Source organism: Chionomys nivalis, chromosome 8 (genome assembly GCF_950005125.1).
Source record: "Chionomys nivalis chromosome 8, mChiNiv1.1, whole genome shotgun sequence".
NCBI lineage: Eukaryota > Metazoa > Chordata > Mammalia > Rodentia > Cricetidae > Chionomys > Chionomys nivalis.
Genome location: NC_080093.1, coordinates 81,705,948 through 81,724,137, shown reverse-complemented (window position 1 = coordinate 81,724,137; position 18,190 = coordinate 81,705,948).

Here is an 18,190-nt window from a genome sequence, read left to right as displayed (position 1 = left end):
GGGAAGAAGGGGCCGTGTAGGACTGTGGCTGCTGCCAACTCTCTTTTCTTGCTGACTTGGGACCACACCATGGGAAGTAGATCCCTTGTACTCCCATTTTTCCCCAATATAGCTAACGTGTCTTAGGCTAAGGAAGCAAGACCAGGACTGTAGACACTCTTACACAGCAGCTTCTGTCCTAAGCGGATCCTGGACACACCCAATTCTAATGTTTTCAGCTTATAACATGTTAGAAGTGGGCCTGGGCTGATCTGAATCCAGATCCTCAGCACATACATAAAGGCCTGACCCAGTGGTGTGTGTCAGTAGTAACATTAGCACTGGGTTGGGAAGGGGACTAAGCGAGGATGAGCATATTTCTAAAGCTCATTGGCCAGGCAGCCCAGCCAAATCAGTGGGTTCCAGATTCAGTGGGGGAGCCTGTCTCCAAAGACATAATGGGGAGAAGGATAGAGGGAGATACCCAACATCAAGTTTAGGCTTCCAAATGATCCCACACACCTACTGATATGTATAAACAAGCACCTACATAACACACACACACACAGCTACTCACATGAGTATAAGCAAACACCCACATAACACACAAACACATTTACTCACATGTGTATAAGCAAATACCTACATAACACACATACACACACCTATTCACATGTATAAACAAACACATAACACACACATACCTACTCACATGTGTAAATAAATACTTATATATAACACACACACACACACCTACTCACATGTCTAAACAAACTCCTACATACTACATACCCCCCTCCTGACACACACCAGGAAGGCAAGGGACTGGGAGTGATTGTATTGTTCAAAATTTTTATGTTGAAACCCAAACTCTAACGTGACAAAAATTTGATTAGGTTGGGAGTAGGTGTCTTTGGGAGCTTATTAGATCACGAGGTGGAGGAACACTTACCAAATTGCTAGTATTCTTGAGCAAAAATCCCATCTCTCAGCCTTTCTTTCTGTGAGAACATAGCAAGAAAGTAAACATTTGAAGGCTAGCAAGCCTTCAGTAGAAACTGAACCAAGCAGAAGGTTGAACAATACATGTCTATTGTGTACTCATTTCTCAGTACAAAATGATCTATTATAGTAGCCCACATGGGCTAGGCAAGCTGACTAATACAGAGACCAACACACCATGTGTCTATCAACATATGAAGAAAACTAGCTGATGAATGGTCTGTCTTTACCCTTCTCTATTGTCAAGCATATGCTGTCTATGATGTGAGAAGCCTATCGGAATGGAGAATTTTCAGGACTCTGCTGTAGGGTGTTGGGTGAGGTGGGTAGGGTAGATATTACTTCTGGTTCTCAGCCGACAAGCTCTGCTTCCGTTACTCCCACCCCAGTATGGCCCTATACCAAATAGTCTTACACGTTCACATGTGGGAGCCAAATTCTAGTCCCAATCTCACAGTCACCCCTGGGTCACATTTCAGGTTCAGAATAACTCAAAGATTGAAGGTTATTTTAAAAGAAGAGAAACCCTGTCTCGAAAAACCAAAAAAAAAAAAAAAAAAAAGCCAGGCGGTGGTGGCGCACGCCTTTAATCCCAGCACTCGGGAGGCAGAGGCAGGCGGATCTATGTGAGTTCGAGGCCAGCCTGGTCTACAAAGGGAGTTCCAGGACAGGCTCCAAAGCTACAGAGAAACCCTGTCTCGAAAAACCAAAAAATAAAAAAATAAAATAAAAAAATAAAAGAAGAGGTCCCCGAAGCACTCTGGAGGTATTTTTCTCTGGGAATTGTGGTACCCACATGCCTGTAGTGTGGTCTACAAGGAGAGAATGAGGATGTTAGGTCCATACATTGTGCTGGTGGCCTCTCGTATTCCTCACTGTAAAGGGAATGCTGTGGGCACACCAGAATAGTGCCCTGTGACAGGTGGGACCCAGAGCAGAAATCCATGATGTTCCCTTCAGAGACAACAGAGTAAGCTATATCTAATACCTGTGACAAAGCATTCTTCCAAAGTCTAGAGAGCGTCATCCAAGAGAGAGAAAACAAATACACTAGGGCACCTGAGAAGGGTAGGAATTTCAAGTCAAGTATACCAGGTTTTGAAACTGTGCTATCTGGTTCTCCAGTCTTCATGGTTAGGATACAGATCCAAAGTAGGGACAGCCAGGAACATTTGCATGAATAGACAGCTAACTGGAAACTTGCACTAACGTTTGCCCATGAAGGGCACCTCTCAAGAATTTGAAGTCAGCAAGCCTATTGTCTTTTTTAAAAAAATTACATACTCAGTTCTTTGAGCAGGGTCTTGCCATCTTCTGAAGCTAGTAGAGAAGGGATCCAGGCACATTAAAGAAAGATAAGCACTCACAGAGGAATCCCTTCCTGTGTAAGCCACACTCATAGACTACTGTATCACTCTATAGATTAATCTAGTCAAAGCTTGGGAAGGGAAGTGGCTAGTTTGAGGTGTCTGAAGTCAGGACTTGAACTGCAGCATTGTCTTACCCCAGGCTCGCAGTATACTTTGTGTGGTACCAGGGCCACCCATAGTGACACTAAATGATATTCACTCTGTAAACTTAGACTAATTTTTATCATTTTTTGGCTTCCCAGACCCAAATAATCATATAAAAACTGTATTAATTACAACACAGTTTGGCCAATAGTTTAGGTGTATTTTTAACTAGCTCTTATATCTTAAATTAACCCATTTCTATTAATCTGTACATCATTACAAGGTTGTGGCTTACCCGTAAGGTTTTGGCATCTTTCTCCTTTGGCAGCTACATGGCATCTGCCTAAATCTGCCTTCTTTCTTTCTGCATTCAGTTGAGTTTTTCTGCCTACCTACATTCTGCCCTGTCATAGGCTAAACCAGCTCCTTTATTAACCAATGGTAATAAAACATATTAACAGTATACAGAGGGGAATCCCACATCATCATTCATTGGCAAAGGCATTTATTAGAAACATTTCTGTGCCATCCACTGATAAATTTCCTGGAGAGAGATGTGGGTCAGACTAGCTAGAATTGCTATAGGGATGGACAGGTAAAGTATGGAAGTACCTAGTGGGTGGTACCAAGAATCAATGCTTTAGAAAATACAGGGAACACCAAGATGAGAGTTGTCAGGAGTTATTAGCCTGGACCCTGGAGGGTGAACAGGAAGTAGCAGGGAACAGAGAGATACCCTCTCCAAAGAAGAGAGATGGGTAACAGATCAGGCATAGCTGAACCAGAGAAGCCTGGAGCTCCCTGGACTTGGAACATTCTAGAGTTTTGAATGTGCAACTGTCAAGCTTACCAAAGCCTAGCTGGAACAAAGCCTCTGAAAGATGTTAAGCTGGGAAATGACCAGATCATAGGCAGGCTATATCACACCTGGCCTGAAAAAGTCCTCTGTCCTTGCTCCTCTTCCTAACCTGCCTGTGAATTCCTGCCGAACCCTGTGGCTTTGGTTTCTAGCCTCTGCCTTGTATGTGCTTGACAGTCACTTGCTAGATGAGTGAGTGAATAAATGAACAAATAAGTGAATGAAAGAGTGAGGGAGCGAGGAGTGAGCGAGGAGTGAGCGAGCCTTTAAACCACTGCTGCATGGCTGCCTCCTACTGTCTTAGCTACATTTTCTGTACTGTGCTGTTTCTGATTTTAGTAGAAAACTGAATGTGGGCTCTGCACTCGGACCCTGAGGCTGTGAGTCTCAGTGTGTGTGTGTGTGTGTGTGTGTGTGTGTGTATTTTTGCATCAGCCAAACCAAATAAACACATGGCAGAACCCTGGCCTGGGGCTCCTCCACTTGGCACATCTAGCTGGCACGTGGCAGCTCCTCCTCAGCCCCCCTTAGCACCTCTCTCTGAGTTGGAGGTTTGGCTGGGGATTTGAGAACACCCCCCTCCCAAACTCCATCAGTAGCAGCAGGACTCCGGGCACTTGCAGAGCTCTTCCCTGTAATTAGAGGGAACTTGAAACTGCTTCTGTCTGGAAAGTCTTGGGAGCGTTGGTTGGCAGTCCCGAAGACAATAAGGATTCCGTGGACAGGGCTGTGACTGCGGTCCCTGCCAGGACAGGACAGGCATAGACACTTTTACAGCTTCATGCCCAGCTTCACCCAAACCAGTTGCACCTGCTGCCCACTTCTAGCGGCCCCCTTTGGGGGACCATGGGGCTCTAGAGAACCTTAGAATTTCCCCCGTCAAGACCATCAGTAGTCACCTCCACAGGTCAAACAGTGAACTTTTCCTGAATTTGCCCAAATAGCCAGGACCAGACCTCATTTCCCAGACAGAAATAGGTCAAAAGCTAGCTACCTTCTTATATTAAGATTTTAACTTAATTTTTCTGTTATACAGGGCTACATAAGGCCATTTTATGTGAGTATATAACGTGCTTTGAGTACGCTGCTCCATAGCTCACAGATCCCCCTTTCTCCTGCCCTCTTAGTCCCCTCTGCTTTGCAGTCCGTTTTGTATCATTTCATATCATCAAGGCATACGATATTATTGTATCCCTGACATCTAGGACCCACAAGTGAGCAAAAAAACATGTGTTTCTGTTTCTTAGACTGACCTAACTCATTTAGCAGGTTATCTTCAGAAGAGGGAGCAATGACTCAGTGCTTAAGAGCGCTGCCTGCTCTTCTGGAGGACCTGAGTTCAGTTCCCAGCACCCATACTGAGTGCTTCACAGCTGCCTGTAATACCAGCACCTTGGGATCCAGGAGGCTCTAATGCCTGCTTCAGGCCTCAGTAGTCAACTGCACGAACAAGACATGTACACACAGACACATACACACACCAAATTAAAAAAAAAAAAAACAACAACAAAAAAAACTTTATGACGATATCCAGGTGTTTGCATCCATTTTCCTGTGAATGTCATAACTTCACTCTTCACAGATAGGAAAAAACACATTGTGTACATAGGACCACATTTTCTTTAGCGGTCTTCTGTGTGTGGACACCCACGTTGGATCTATGACTGGGGAACAAGTGTCTTTGTGAAGTGCGGACATGCATCCTTTGGGTAAACGCTCAAGAAGGCATAGCTGGTCACATGGTGGGTTTATTTTTAATTTCCTGAGGAATCTTCATTCTGATTTCCAGAGGGGCTGTACCAGTTTACGTTCTTCCCTGCAGCGCCTAGGAGCTCCCTTTAGGCCTCCTGACCTACAGCCAGGCTCAGCAGACACTGACTGCATTCTTACCTCCCTAAGTTGCTGAGCAACCCCTCCTGTCAGTCTTCTTTGCCACTGTTCTAAGACTCCTCTTCCTCCCCTCCGTCTGGAGGTGTGCACCTGTCCCCACTGTCACTCTCTTCCGTCTCTAATCCCCCCTTCTGGACAGTCGGCACATTAATCTTCCTCAATTACTGATTTGCTCTGGCATTTCCTTACTGAAACTAAACAAAACGCTTTCAGTGCTTCCTACAGAAGACGCTGCTGTTTCTCAATCATCATAGTTCCACAGTGATTCAGGCCCACATTTTGGGTGGTTACAAAGAATGAAGACGACATTTTTACAGCCTCTTTGCGGCCAGGTGCGGCCATTTGACATAGCTGTGATTAATACTGTTTACGCATACTGGAGTATACAACTTGAAGCAATATTCTTAAGGACAAGTAATGAATGTCCTTTTGTCAGGCTTCATTCCTGCAGTGTGTAATGCACGTATGATGGGTAGCCTAGAGTAACCCGTCCTGAGCAATGGGTGACAGTGCTTGGTTTTCCTTCCGAAATCTCACATGAGAAATGAAGAAACTTCTGTTCTGATTAGCCAGATGTCTGCTGTGTGAAGGTTTCTCTGGTGCCCAAGCCAGTCCCAATCGCAATGAATTATCACCTACAGTGGCGGTCTGGGGATCTCATACACACATGGCCCCAGGAGCCAGATAAGCAGGCTCACGTGTGATGCCTTACAGAGCACTGGAGACTAGGGATGGAGCTGCTTATTTATTTGTTCCTGCTGACTGAGTCATTCAGCTTTCCATTCAACAAGTGTTTCCAAAAACCACTATGTACCAGGCACTCTCAGACACTGAGGGCCAAGGCAGATTGGATTTGGTCCACTCTCAGAGGGGATGCAGGTCTGTTTAGGCAAGACATTTTAGATAGATGAATGAAGAATCCTAGAAACTATAGAAGCTGGTGCACAAATACCAGTAACAGGAGGGTTTGGAGAGGTGGATTAGTGGTTAAGAACACTGCACCCAGGTTCAATTCTCAGCACCCACATGACAGGTCACTACCATCTGTGACTCTAGTTTTAGGGGATCCAATATTCTCTTCTAGCCTCTATGAGCACCAGGCGTGCATGCAGTACACAGACATACATGCAGATAAACCCTTACACTTAAAAAATAATAAAATATAATTTAAAAAAGAGAGTGCTTGCTGTTCTTCCAGAAGACCCAGGTTTGGTTCCCAGCACCCACATGGCATCATGACACCCACATGTGACATCATCACTAGCTCTAATTCCAGGGGATCTGACGCCCTCTGCCGGACTTCAAAGGCACTGCACACATGTGGTACACAGCCATGGGCCAAACACTAAAACACATGACATACAAAGAAAATAAGGTATCTTTAGAAATCAGCAACAGAGCATGAAAAGGGAGTGAAGCCAAGCCTGTGAGCCTGACACACTTCCAAGGGACAGCCCCATGACCCCCCTCATCCCGAGACAGCAGGGGAAGGAATTCTGCACCAAAAAAGGTTGGGAGGACCTTGTTTGTTTCTGCAACATTCACTTCTCTTTCAGAACTGGAAAAGAACTGGGTAGAACAGAGCCCGAGTAAGTATCCCACACTGGTTTTGTTTCACCTAAGATATCCCAGGGTTCTCCAGTCTTTTCCTCCATACATGCTGTGCAGAATGGTACAGTAGAATGAGTTGGCACTGCCTCCTTCCTTCCCAAGAGTAACCTGTAACCCATACTGACAGAAAGGAAGATATTCAAAAGAGACCTTGTGCCCCCCACCCCCACATCGACAATTGGGCTATGAAGATGATGGTTCTCAAGGCACTAGAATTTCCTCGGGAATCTCATGCTCAGAGAAGGAAAGAATGGAAGCCTGGTGGGCCAGAGGGGTCTTGTCTCCCAGGAGACACAGTTCTGACAACTTGTCTGACCATCTTGCAGGAGAGGTGAGAGTTGAGAGGGTTATGGGTCACTTACAGGCAGGACCACACCTTGATAAGGACTGCTTTGTCATTTATACTTCCTGCTCTCTACGGTAAACTAAAGTTCATGTCAGGACCCTGAAGACAGACTAGGGGTCATTAGATGCTTATGTGTTCCTCCTATTAGTGTGGTCATAACAAATGAAAGTCATTTTCTGCCCTTTCTCAATTACTTACTATTGGCCAGTTGAGGATGGGTAGCCAAGCCTACCTTATTTGGTTACCAGCTTAACCCTAACAGCTTCACTATCATACCCACTGCTGCAGACCTAAGGCTTAGGGACCGAAGGCGTGAGTAAAGGTCTGACATGTGATGGAACGCTGCTAAAGTCCTTCCGGAGGCCTTTGTGTATCCTCTATTTCTCTCTTCCGAGATGTGCAGCCTTCTGTGGGAGAGCTGAGTTTGAAATTGCTCCTATCTTGGAACTCTTGGAAGAATTGGATGGTAGACTCAACAATGTAAAATCCATGAGTTGGATTACAGTACCAGGGACTGAAGAGAGATATGACCTCCAGTTCTGAACCCTCCTAGACGTTCAAGTAATATTTAAAATAGGAATAATTCATTCAGCATAGGATTGAGCAATTGGGTCTGCAAATGGGTGCTAATAGTTGATATATGAGCTGGTACATCAGCTCTTCCTGGACTAGAGTCTTCAAAATGACTTTATAAGGGACTGAAGAGATGGCTCCGTGAGTTAAGAATACTTATTGTACGATCATGGGTACCAAACCTGGATCCCATTGTCCACATAACAAGATAGATGGGGCCCAGAATATATCTGTAAGAATCCCTGGGACTTGATGATTGCCAACCTAGCCAAAAACATTAAGAGCAGTAGGTCGAGAGAGAAAATGAAAGAGAATAAGGAAAAGTGTGGGACATGAGGATACAGATGCCTTCCTTCGGTCTCTGTGCACACACAGACACATGCATACATACACATATGCACACAAATTTAAATTAAAGTGATTTCATAAAAGTGACTTACTCACTTGAATTTTCTATTAACATTTAAAGAGACCTCTCACAGTAGGAGCTGCACAAACGGAAGTAGCAGGCGGCAGCATTTCCTTCATCTTCATTCTCTACTCGTTGGTATGTAGTTTCTGTTCTTGTGAGACAGTGTCTCAAGCATCTTAGACACCAGACTCAGTATGGAGCAGAGGAAGACCTTGAACTCCTGATCCTTCCAGTACGTATATTATGAGCATACACTAACCACACCTCATGTTGGGTTGGTTGATGTTGGAGATAGAAACCAGGCACGGTTGGCTAGGCAAGCACTTTGCCCACTGGACTACACCCCCAGTTCTCCGATTAACCTTGAGATTCAGCCCTGCTTAAATTTACTCTGGAGTCTGTTGGAATCTGAGGACCCAGGGCCAGGACCTGGTGGTAATCAAGTCATCTCTGTCCCCTTGGTTTCCCCTGTGAGCACAGATACCCCCAATTGGTCCTCTCAGTCCTTCAAGCCAGTAGCGAAATCCACCGCTCTTTCATGTCGCTTAATTCCATGTGCTCTACAATGTCCCTAAAGATAACCACAGGGAACGCATACCTGGCATATTCCCCTGCGGGGAGCACTTCGCTCCTGGGAAAATGATCTTCAAAGAATGCCTTCAGAGAATAGACAAGAAGAAGGCGGGGCTACACTTGTCAGCCGCTGAGGACCTTAGAAATAACTCCTCCAGCTGCTTGGTTCTAAAAAGGGAAAGCTGAGACCCAGAAAACTGGAGTGCTTTGCCTGAAAGCACACACATTTTCGTGAAATTCTCTGGCACTTTGGGAGCTTCGCAATCCATTTCTCCGCGTGCAGCTTGTAAAGATGTCTTTGAACAGGTGGAAGAGTCAGCCCTACAAACCCGAGCAAGCGCACAATGTCCTCCTGGGAAGAGGGTACTTCTGTCAGTAAAGACTTAGGACACAAGCCTGAGCTCTTGACATCTCTAATATGGGAGGCTAAGTGCTACCCCTCCCCCACCCTGAGTACACCATTGAAACAAACAAACAAGAGTAAAATGCAGAGAAAAGAGGAGTCCCCCCCCCCCAATGTGGCCTCATGAAGAAAAGAACAAGGAGGTCCAGTGTCTTAGCTGGGTCACCATAGCTGTGATGACACCGTGACCAAAGCAGCTTGGGGATAAAAGGGTTTATTTGGCTTAGACTTGCACATCATTGTTCGTCATTGATGGATGTCAGGACAGGAACTCAAGCCTTGAGGCTGGAGCTGGTGCACAGGCCATGGGATGCTGTTTACTGGTTTTCTCAATTTGGCTTGCTCAGCCTGCTTTCTTATGAAACCCAGAACCATCTGTCCCAGTGATGGCACCACCCACCATGGGCTGGGCCCTCCCTTATCAATCACTAATTTACAAATGTCATAAGCCATATCTTATAAAAGCAGTTTCTCACTTGAAGCCCTCTCCTTTCAGATAACTCTAGCTTGTGTCGAGTTGAAATAAAGTAGTCAGCACATCCAGCAGCCCCAATCTGTCTTCAGGGTGCTGATGTGAGGTTAAGGTTTAAATGGCAGGCAAGAGGTAATTATTAACTATGGTCCTGGTCAAGGTAAGGTCCTACTTGTTGTTGTTTAGGCTCTTAACCTACCCTTCAAAGTGCTGTGATAAGGCATCCCGGCACCCAGACTTCTCTGGATGGTACCAGGCTTTAGCCTTTTCCTGACTCAGCAAGTGATTCCTGGAAAAAGCTTAATTCTCTGGGACTTGTTTCAAAGTTTCATAGCCAGAGGGACACAAAAATCTCTTTAGAATATTTTAGTGTCTTCCAGGATGGCTGCACTTTCATTTTGCCACTAGCACAACTACCAGAGAATGATGCATATAATGACATGGATAAGGGATTGGCGAGTGTCTTTCCTCTCAGTGACAGACCAGAGTGGCCATCCTATCTTTAGCAGCTCCCTTTCACCCTACTGTAACATTATCTGTGCATCCCCACTTAACAGACTTTCCCAGGGGTCAGTATCGAGTGATCTTGAAAAGTGAATGATCTCCAAAGTCTTGCATGATGATCCCCAGCTCCTTCCCAACCTCCCGTGTGGCAGACAGAGAGCCTGGCATCAGGCTCTTGCAGTGAAACCTCCCTCATCCTCAAAAAGCACAAGAACAGTTCTCTACTTCTGCCAGGTGGGCTCTGATGTCTCTTTAGAGACCCCACCATTCTATTTGAATTTGGTACTGGGGTCTGAGCTCTCTTTGGAGACCCTAGCATGCTAGTACCTCTTGGTTTGTCTTTCAATGGCATTAATAACTCTTCTTATACACTCACTATTCCCCTTTAATCCACCCCAATTTCCTCTTGAACTCCTCTTCCCATCTAAGACCTAGCAGGTATACATCTTTGAATGTGTCACTGGAAGTATGTATCAAGCTACACTTTGGAAAGTCTTAATGAAACAAGAGTGTTGACCTTGAGGGTCTATTTACCCAGAAAAGCTGATAGGTATCCTGGTACCTAAATTCCTACTTAAGAATATTGGAAGAATCTAGAGCCCAAAGTGGCCAGGAAGACTCGTCTTTCCAGCACTTTGTTTCTTTGTCCCTGTTGTCTGTGGTCCACTGACCTGGTGGTATATTATATTTGAGGGCTGGAACTCTGCAGTGCATGCCAGATCTCCCATCTGCAGTTGCTCAATGCTGCTGACTTCATCAGCTATGCTTACAGGACTTGAGCACATCCACATTGCTTTCATCTCTTCTGTCCTTGTTTGCCACCAACCTCGCTTGGGAAAATGTAACTGCAGTCAATGGAAGGAACCATTGCTTTCTTCAGTAGTATGTCTATTGATAACCTTGGTTTGAGGAAGGACCCCATAAAACGAAATAATACAAAAAAAAAAACATTAAGATTGAGTCAGGTTTCTAGGAAATAACATTTTATTATAGTTAGAAGCATGCTTATGTTTCTTATTGATACTTGGCAGAAAAGAAACACCATTAATTTTTAAAAATTTATTATTTCACTTTATATGAATGAGTATTTTGTTCTCAGCTATGACCATGAACCATGTGCATGCCTAGTATCTTCAGAAGCCAAAAGTCAATACCAGATCCCTTGTAATTGGAGTTATGGGTGATTATAAGTTGTCAAGTAGTTGCTTGAAATTGAATCCTGGTCTTCTGCAAGAACAAGAGGTCTTAACCACTGAGCCATCTCTCATTGCTGACAGATTTTGACTCTCATTCTCAGTGGTTCCTTAACTATAGCAACTAGCATTTGGGCCATCTACTCTCTGCCAGTATGGGCTTCCTTGCTTAGCATTTTTGTGCCAACCTGGATAGCTGGACTATAATCTTCACCCTACTCACCCTTAAGTGGAATTGTTCGTGGAAACAGAAATGTGCATTTCCTATTAAATTTAGCCACATATAAAGGACAAGAGACATTCCTAAGCAGTCATGGCCAAGGTGTGGGCCCTCCCATCATTGTTTCAGCTTTAGGCTGCGCTTTAAGGCAACTTGATAGAGAAAATGTCATTCATTCAAGTGTTCTGAGCATTTACTTTGAGTAGAATTTGCACTCAAAGACAGGGCTACAAAGACAAGTAAATCATGGCCCCTGTGGTTCTTACCCTTCAGAAACAATGCTGTAAGCAAAGTTGTAGTGGTTTGAATGAAAATAGCCCCCACAGGCTCGCAGGAAGTGCCACTACTAGGAGGCATGGCTTTGTCGGAACAAGGTGTGGCCTTGTTGGAGGAAGTATTCCCTGGGGTGGGCTTTGAGGTCTCAGAACCTCAAGCCTGGCCCAGTGGCTGACTTTTTCTCTTCCTACTGCTTGCCAATCCAGATATAGAACTCTCCATTCCTTCTCCAGCACCATGTCTGCCTGTGTGCTTCCATATTTCCCTCCATGATGACAATAGACTAAACCTCTGAACTGTAAGCCAGGTCGAATTAAATGTTCTCCTTTATAAGAGTTGCTATGATCATGATGTTGCTTCACAACAATAAAACACTAACTAACACAAAAGTAGTGCATATCAACTTCATCCAGCTGCTAATACTTTGTTCCCTTACACATGGCAAATGTTTCTGGATCGGCCTGTTGAAATGAACCTTCCCCAGGCTGGAGAGTTGGCTTAAAAGTCAACAGCACTTGATATTATTGCAGAGAATCTGGGTTTGGTTGTGTCCTCTAAGCTCTTTAATCCAAATCCATTGTGAGTTCATGTCTCTTAGGGTAGCTGTTGTCTTGTCAGGAGGCCTGTTCTATATTAGAAAAGGATGTGTCTTCCATCTCCATGGGCATAGGGCAAAGGACAAAAGAATGTCAGTTGAACTAAATCTCTTTCTAAGCTGTGGTGTGCAGAGTAGTGCCCTATTCCTCAGTAGACAGGAAAAGAAGCCGGAGTGAGCCACAGCTGTGCTGAGGCTGCTCCCACCTGTAGGCCTGGCTCTGCCCCAGCTCTGGAGCAAGGCCGGAAGTCTTTAAGCACCTTCAGAACCTGATCCAACGAGGCTTACTGTCATTTGCCTCACTTGCCTTCCTCATGAGTGAGTCATTTCCCTAGTACTGAGTTCAGAATTCAACTGCTTCTCCAGCTTATCTCTCTGTGTTGGTCTGCCCTAGAAAGGGGTTTGTATTAACAACCAGGCTTCTGTGTCCCCCTCGCCTCCTGTCACCTCCACCTTGTGCTCTTTCTGTAAAGTGTTTCTCAGTACAAGACGGGGATGGTTAAGCCCAATCTCTGATGCCTTCTACAGCCTCTGTCCTTTGTTCTTAAGTGGCTTGGGGGAGGGCATCATATTCTTGACAGTCCCTTTTCCAGACGCTGAAGTTCTTCTGTCCCCAACTGATCTCTGACCAGACAATTAAGGGCACAGTTCCCATTAAGATATAGAGACTTCAGCACTACTCAGCACTCAGCCCCTTGAAGGGTGAGACTACATTCCAGAAGGCAGACAGGGCCTTTCTCGTGTATAGCACCAAAAGAATAATAGATGAACAGAGTGAAAGGATGTGTGCCCAGCCTCACAGCTCACCTTTCTGAGGATGAGGCAACAGAGTGACCTGGCCCTAGACTATTCCTTCTTGAAGATTATTTTCTTCTCTTAAAGTCTTCACTTTCTGACACCAGCTTCTCTAGCAGAGTCTGGTGTCTTAGTTAGGGTCTCTATTGCTGTGAAGAGACACTATAACCATGGCAACCCTTATAAGCTTTTAATTGGGGGCTGGCTTACAGTTCATTGTCAGCATGACTGGAAGCATGGTGACATGCAGGAGGATGGTGCTGGAGAGGTAGTTGAGAGTTCTACATCTGGATCAGCAGGCAGCAGGAAGAGAAAGTGGCACTAGACACTAGTGTTGTCGGAGAATGCTCATTTGTTTCCCAACCACCCAGACTACTGAAATAACCACACAGAAATCTATACTAATTGCAATACTGTTTGGTCAATAGCTTGAGCATCTTTCTAGCTAGCTCTTATATCTTAGATTAACCCATTTCTATTAATCTATGTATCGCTATGTGGCTGTGGCTTACCAGCAAGATTCTGGCGTGTTGTCTTCAATAGCTTCTCACTGACTCTGCTCTCTCTCTCTCTCTCTCTCTCTCTCTCTCTCTCTCTCTTTCTCTCTCTCCCTTTCCAGCCAGGCTATGTTCTGTTAAGCCATTGGCCGAAAGCAGCTTCTTCATGAACCAGTGACAATAAAACATATTCACAGCATATGTCATCTCCCACATCACACTGGCTTGAGCATCTGAAACTGTAAATCTCAACACCAGTGACATACTTCCTCTAATGAGGTCACACCTACTCCAACAAGGTCACACCCCTAGTAGTGCCACTTCCTATGAGCCTATGTGGGCCGTCTTCATTTAAACCACCACACCTAGCTAGTTATATCTCAGTTCAACTCCTTCTCTGAGCATCATTATTTTCCCCAAATCTCAACCCCTCACTACTTTTCTGTCTTCCCTACTTTGGACAGTCTCTTCTAGTACCATGCTCTGTGGCTGGGTCTGTTCCCATGGAGAGGCATGTCTGTGACGGTCAGTCTTCATCACTTGACACAAGTTAATCATCTCCCAAGAGGGAACTTTGACTGAGGAATAGTCTCATCCAATTGGACAGAAGTCACATCTATCAGGGCGTTTCCTTTATTTGATTACTGGTGCCACCCATGAGCAGACAATCTTGGGTTGTATAAGAAAGGAAGCTGAGGAAACCGTAAGGAACAAGTCCATGAGAAGCTTTCCTCTATAGTTCCTGACTCTGCTCTTGCTTGAATTTCTGTCCCAACTTCCCCTAATGATGTATTGTCACCTGGAAATGAGAACTGAAATAAACCTTTATTTGCCCTAAGTTGCTTTTAGTCATGGTGTTTAGCACAACACAGAAAACAAAGTAGTACAGTGTCCTAACCTATGAGTTCTAGAAGACAAATGTCTGAGCCCTTCATTCACCAGTCTCTGTCCCTGTACTTGAACTGTTTATATATACTGTCTCCAAGGGCCAGCCTTGAGACTCAACTGTCTAGGATGATAGAAAGAGCTTCACAAATAGCCTTCTACCTACCTAATTCCGTTGGAGAATCTCTGTATTCAGCCCCTGCCTCTAAACCAGCTATTCCCCCCCTCCAAATATACTCCTTGCTGTGGTGCTGTGAAAGGTAGGAACCTAAGACTACTTTGATGGAATGTATCACTTCCCATGGTCCGCTAAATGCTATAATGAAAAGCCCTGCATCATGGCTAAGAAGGGTCAGGAAAGCAAGAAGGCCTCCAAATACTGAATCCCTCTCCTCATACTGGTCTCTGTCCTCATAGAGCTCTGTTTCACAGAAGGAAGAGCTGTGACCATCATGGCTAAATACAGTGGGAGCAGGAGGAATAGTGGGAGCAGAGAGAACGAAGATCTATTGGAATGGATCCATCCAGCAAGGGGCCCTGAGAAAAAGCTAGGGACAGACAGTATAAGCTACAGTTCTTCTTTGCTCAAGAAACAACTTTGGGGTCTGGAGAAATGCTCAGTTGCTTAAATGAGTTCAATCCCCAGAACTATGTTAAAAAAACAAAAAACAAAAACAGAGCCAGGCATGGTGGTGTTTGTTTGTAATATCAGTGCAAGGAAGGTGAAGATAGAAGAATCCCTGGTGTTTACAGTCAGCCAGTTTAGCATGCTGGTTTTCTGGGACAGTGAGAGGCTCTGGATAAAAACATAAAATAAATCCACAGTGCCCGAGGAAAGACAACCAAGGCTGGCCTTCGGCTTCCACAAGTATATATGTCCATGTGAACCTACTACACACATGAGAGCACCCCCACACAAACATAGCCTCTCTCTCTTTCAAAAGCCATATGCTCCAATGTAGAAAATCCTTCACAGCCCTTTGGTAGAGTCACCCCATTACAGAACATCTGAGGCACCAGAGACCTCACATCACCTTCCATCCACATCGCCTTCGTGTACTATGTTCTTCATGAGTTGAGCCAAAGGCTCTCTGTGTCAGGAACTGTGTTTGATAGTCTCTTAGCTCTTCCTTCTGACCTTCTATGATGCCCCCACACAGCTTGGGGAGAGCTCAGGTCACTCCCAGGAAGGCTAATCATCCCTCAGTTTATAACTCTCTTTTGAAGCAACCAAAATCCCATTTTTCTTTAATTGTTCCCACAGGGCTATGAAGAGTGTCTGATAAGAAGCTAGAGCCGTGAGTTCAGAAGCCCATTTTTTAGGTCATTAACACACACCACTGTCTTCAAGGCATTTACTTATGCTCCGTCCTAAGGAAAATCATCTCCCAGTCCTGGTTCATCTGTTCCCTCCAGCTTTGAACCAGTGCAGGACCCTTGACAGCTGAGGGCAGGTCCACCCTGTAACCCACCGCCCAAACTCCATGCCTGTACACATTTCACATCTCTAACACCCTCCGCCAGGGGCTCTGGCTTTTTTACATGCAAATTTCACATAAAATCCTTCAAATGAAAACAGGTACTTTTCATTTTGCTCCCATAAACAGACACTTTCTAAATATTTAGACATCTGTATATAATGCCCTTAAACTGTTTGTTCTGAAGCATAAATAGGTATCTACATGTTTGAGTTACTGTCTGATGTGTTTCTCATTTAAGGAGAAAACATAAAAAATAATTGGAATAACCGCAGCCAGGAACAATGCTTACCCAGCATGTCAGTGTCTTTTATTATGTCTGAAAGTAAAAGCTTCAATTGTGAGTCTTTTCTTCTGCAGGAAAAGAACCACAACATGTGCTGATTAACCCTTTCCAGTTTTCAACCGACTCTGAACAAGGGCACCAGCTACATGCACCGCTTCAGAGTCCAGTATGCTTGGGGCCATTGACTGGTTCTCCGTTCCTCACCCTCACTTTGTCATTGGAGGAGATATATTCTCAGGCTATTTCCAATGTGAGAAAAGCATGTCCTTTTCTTCCATCTGTTGTTTACCTCCCAAAGTGTAGAGGAGATGAGGAGTAAGGACAGAAGTCCAGGACATTTTCTCTCCTCTGACTTTCAGTTTGTATGGGCACCACTAGGCAGACCTGTGTTTCCCCAACCATTTTACATGGATCAAGAATTCTAGTTCAGGAGAAAAGGGAAGATTTAGGACCCAGGATAGAGGGATTAAAGTCATTCTCTCTACTGACTTTATACTAAATTTCTCTTTTTCATTCTTCCGACTCTAGTGGGTTTTGGTTAATTTTAATATACATGTGAGTGCATCTCCCCTTCTCTGTGCGTGTGTATTTCATGGATGTGCTCATGGTTGGACATCAGGTACCCACCTCCATCGCTCTACCCCTTACTCTTTTGAGACAGGTTCTCCTACGGCACCAATAGTTCATCAGTTTGGCTAGACTGGTTGACCAGTGAGACACAGAACTCCACTTGTCTGCGTCTCTCCTTGCAGCTCTGGATGACAGGCATCCACCGCAGCTCCAGGCTTTTATGTGTTCCCGGGGATCTGAACTTCGGCCATCATTTCTGATCAACAAACATTTTACAGACAATCTTCTCCATAGCCCCTTTGTAGTTCACTTAAATGGCTGGTTTTTAATTTTTATACAGTGGGATAAGTTTTATATCTAAATTTTTTACTATCAAACTGGACACCCCTGACTCCTGAAATTCCTTCTGCGAGTGGGTGAGACGTTAAACTTATGGGAGAGCCTGCACAGATTATTATTTATGACTTGCTTCTGGGAGATCGAATTCATCTCTCCACATAGCATCTTTTGACAGCCAAAGAGTTACCCAGCCCCTGTCTGAACCTCCCAGCTATGGGGAATTCTCTACTGTAGGAGTCAGTCTCTTACATTGTTGATGATCCCTGATGAATAGAACTATTTTTTTATTAGGTTTTGTTTTACTTTGTTTAACTAGAATCTTGTGTACCCAAGGCTGGACTTGACCTCACTGGGTAGCTGAGGATGCTTTAAGCTCCAGCCTTTGCCCCAAGTGCTGGAATTACGAGTGTGTACCACTACACCTACTTTATGTAGAGCTAGGGAACCAATACAGGGATTTGTGCATGCCTGATTAACACACTAGTCCCTGAGTTATAGCCCTGTAACAGTGCTCTTCTTTTTAATAAGTAAGATTCCCTATAACTTCTGAGCACTGGCCCCATTCAATCATTGTTTGACTTACAAAGTGGATAAACCTTCTTGAATCACCTTCAGAAGTAGGGAGCAGCAGAGACCATTTCCACCATGTAGCGTAGGTTCAGAACCTTGAGTCTGTGGAGACCTCAGGATCTCACAAGCCCACGTTCAGAGTAGAGGAGTGGGTTTCCCTAGCCTTTGGCTGAGCAGCTCCAGGGTGGGTGGGATGGACAAACTCATGCACTCTTCCTCCTCTTTCTTCTCCTCTTCCTCTTCCTCCTTTCTCAATGAAGCACGCAGAGCGACCTTCTCAGAGGTTAGATCATGTCACGGCTCATTACAGAGCCCCCTAGAGTCTGAAGAGGAGCAGAGGAAAAGCTAAAGGCCTGGATAACCCTACCTTCTTGATCTGTCTTCTTTTACTATTATAATAACATAAAA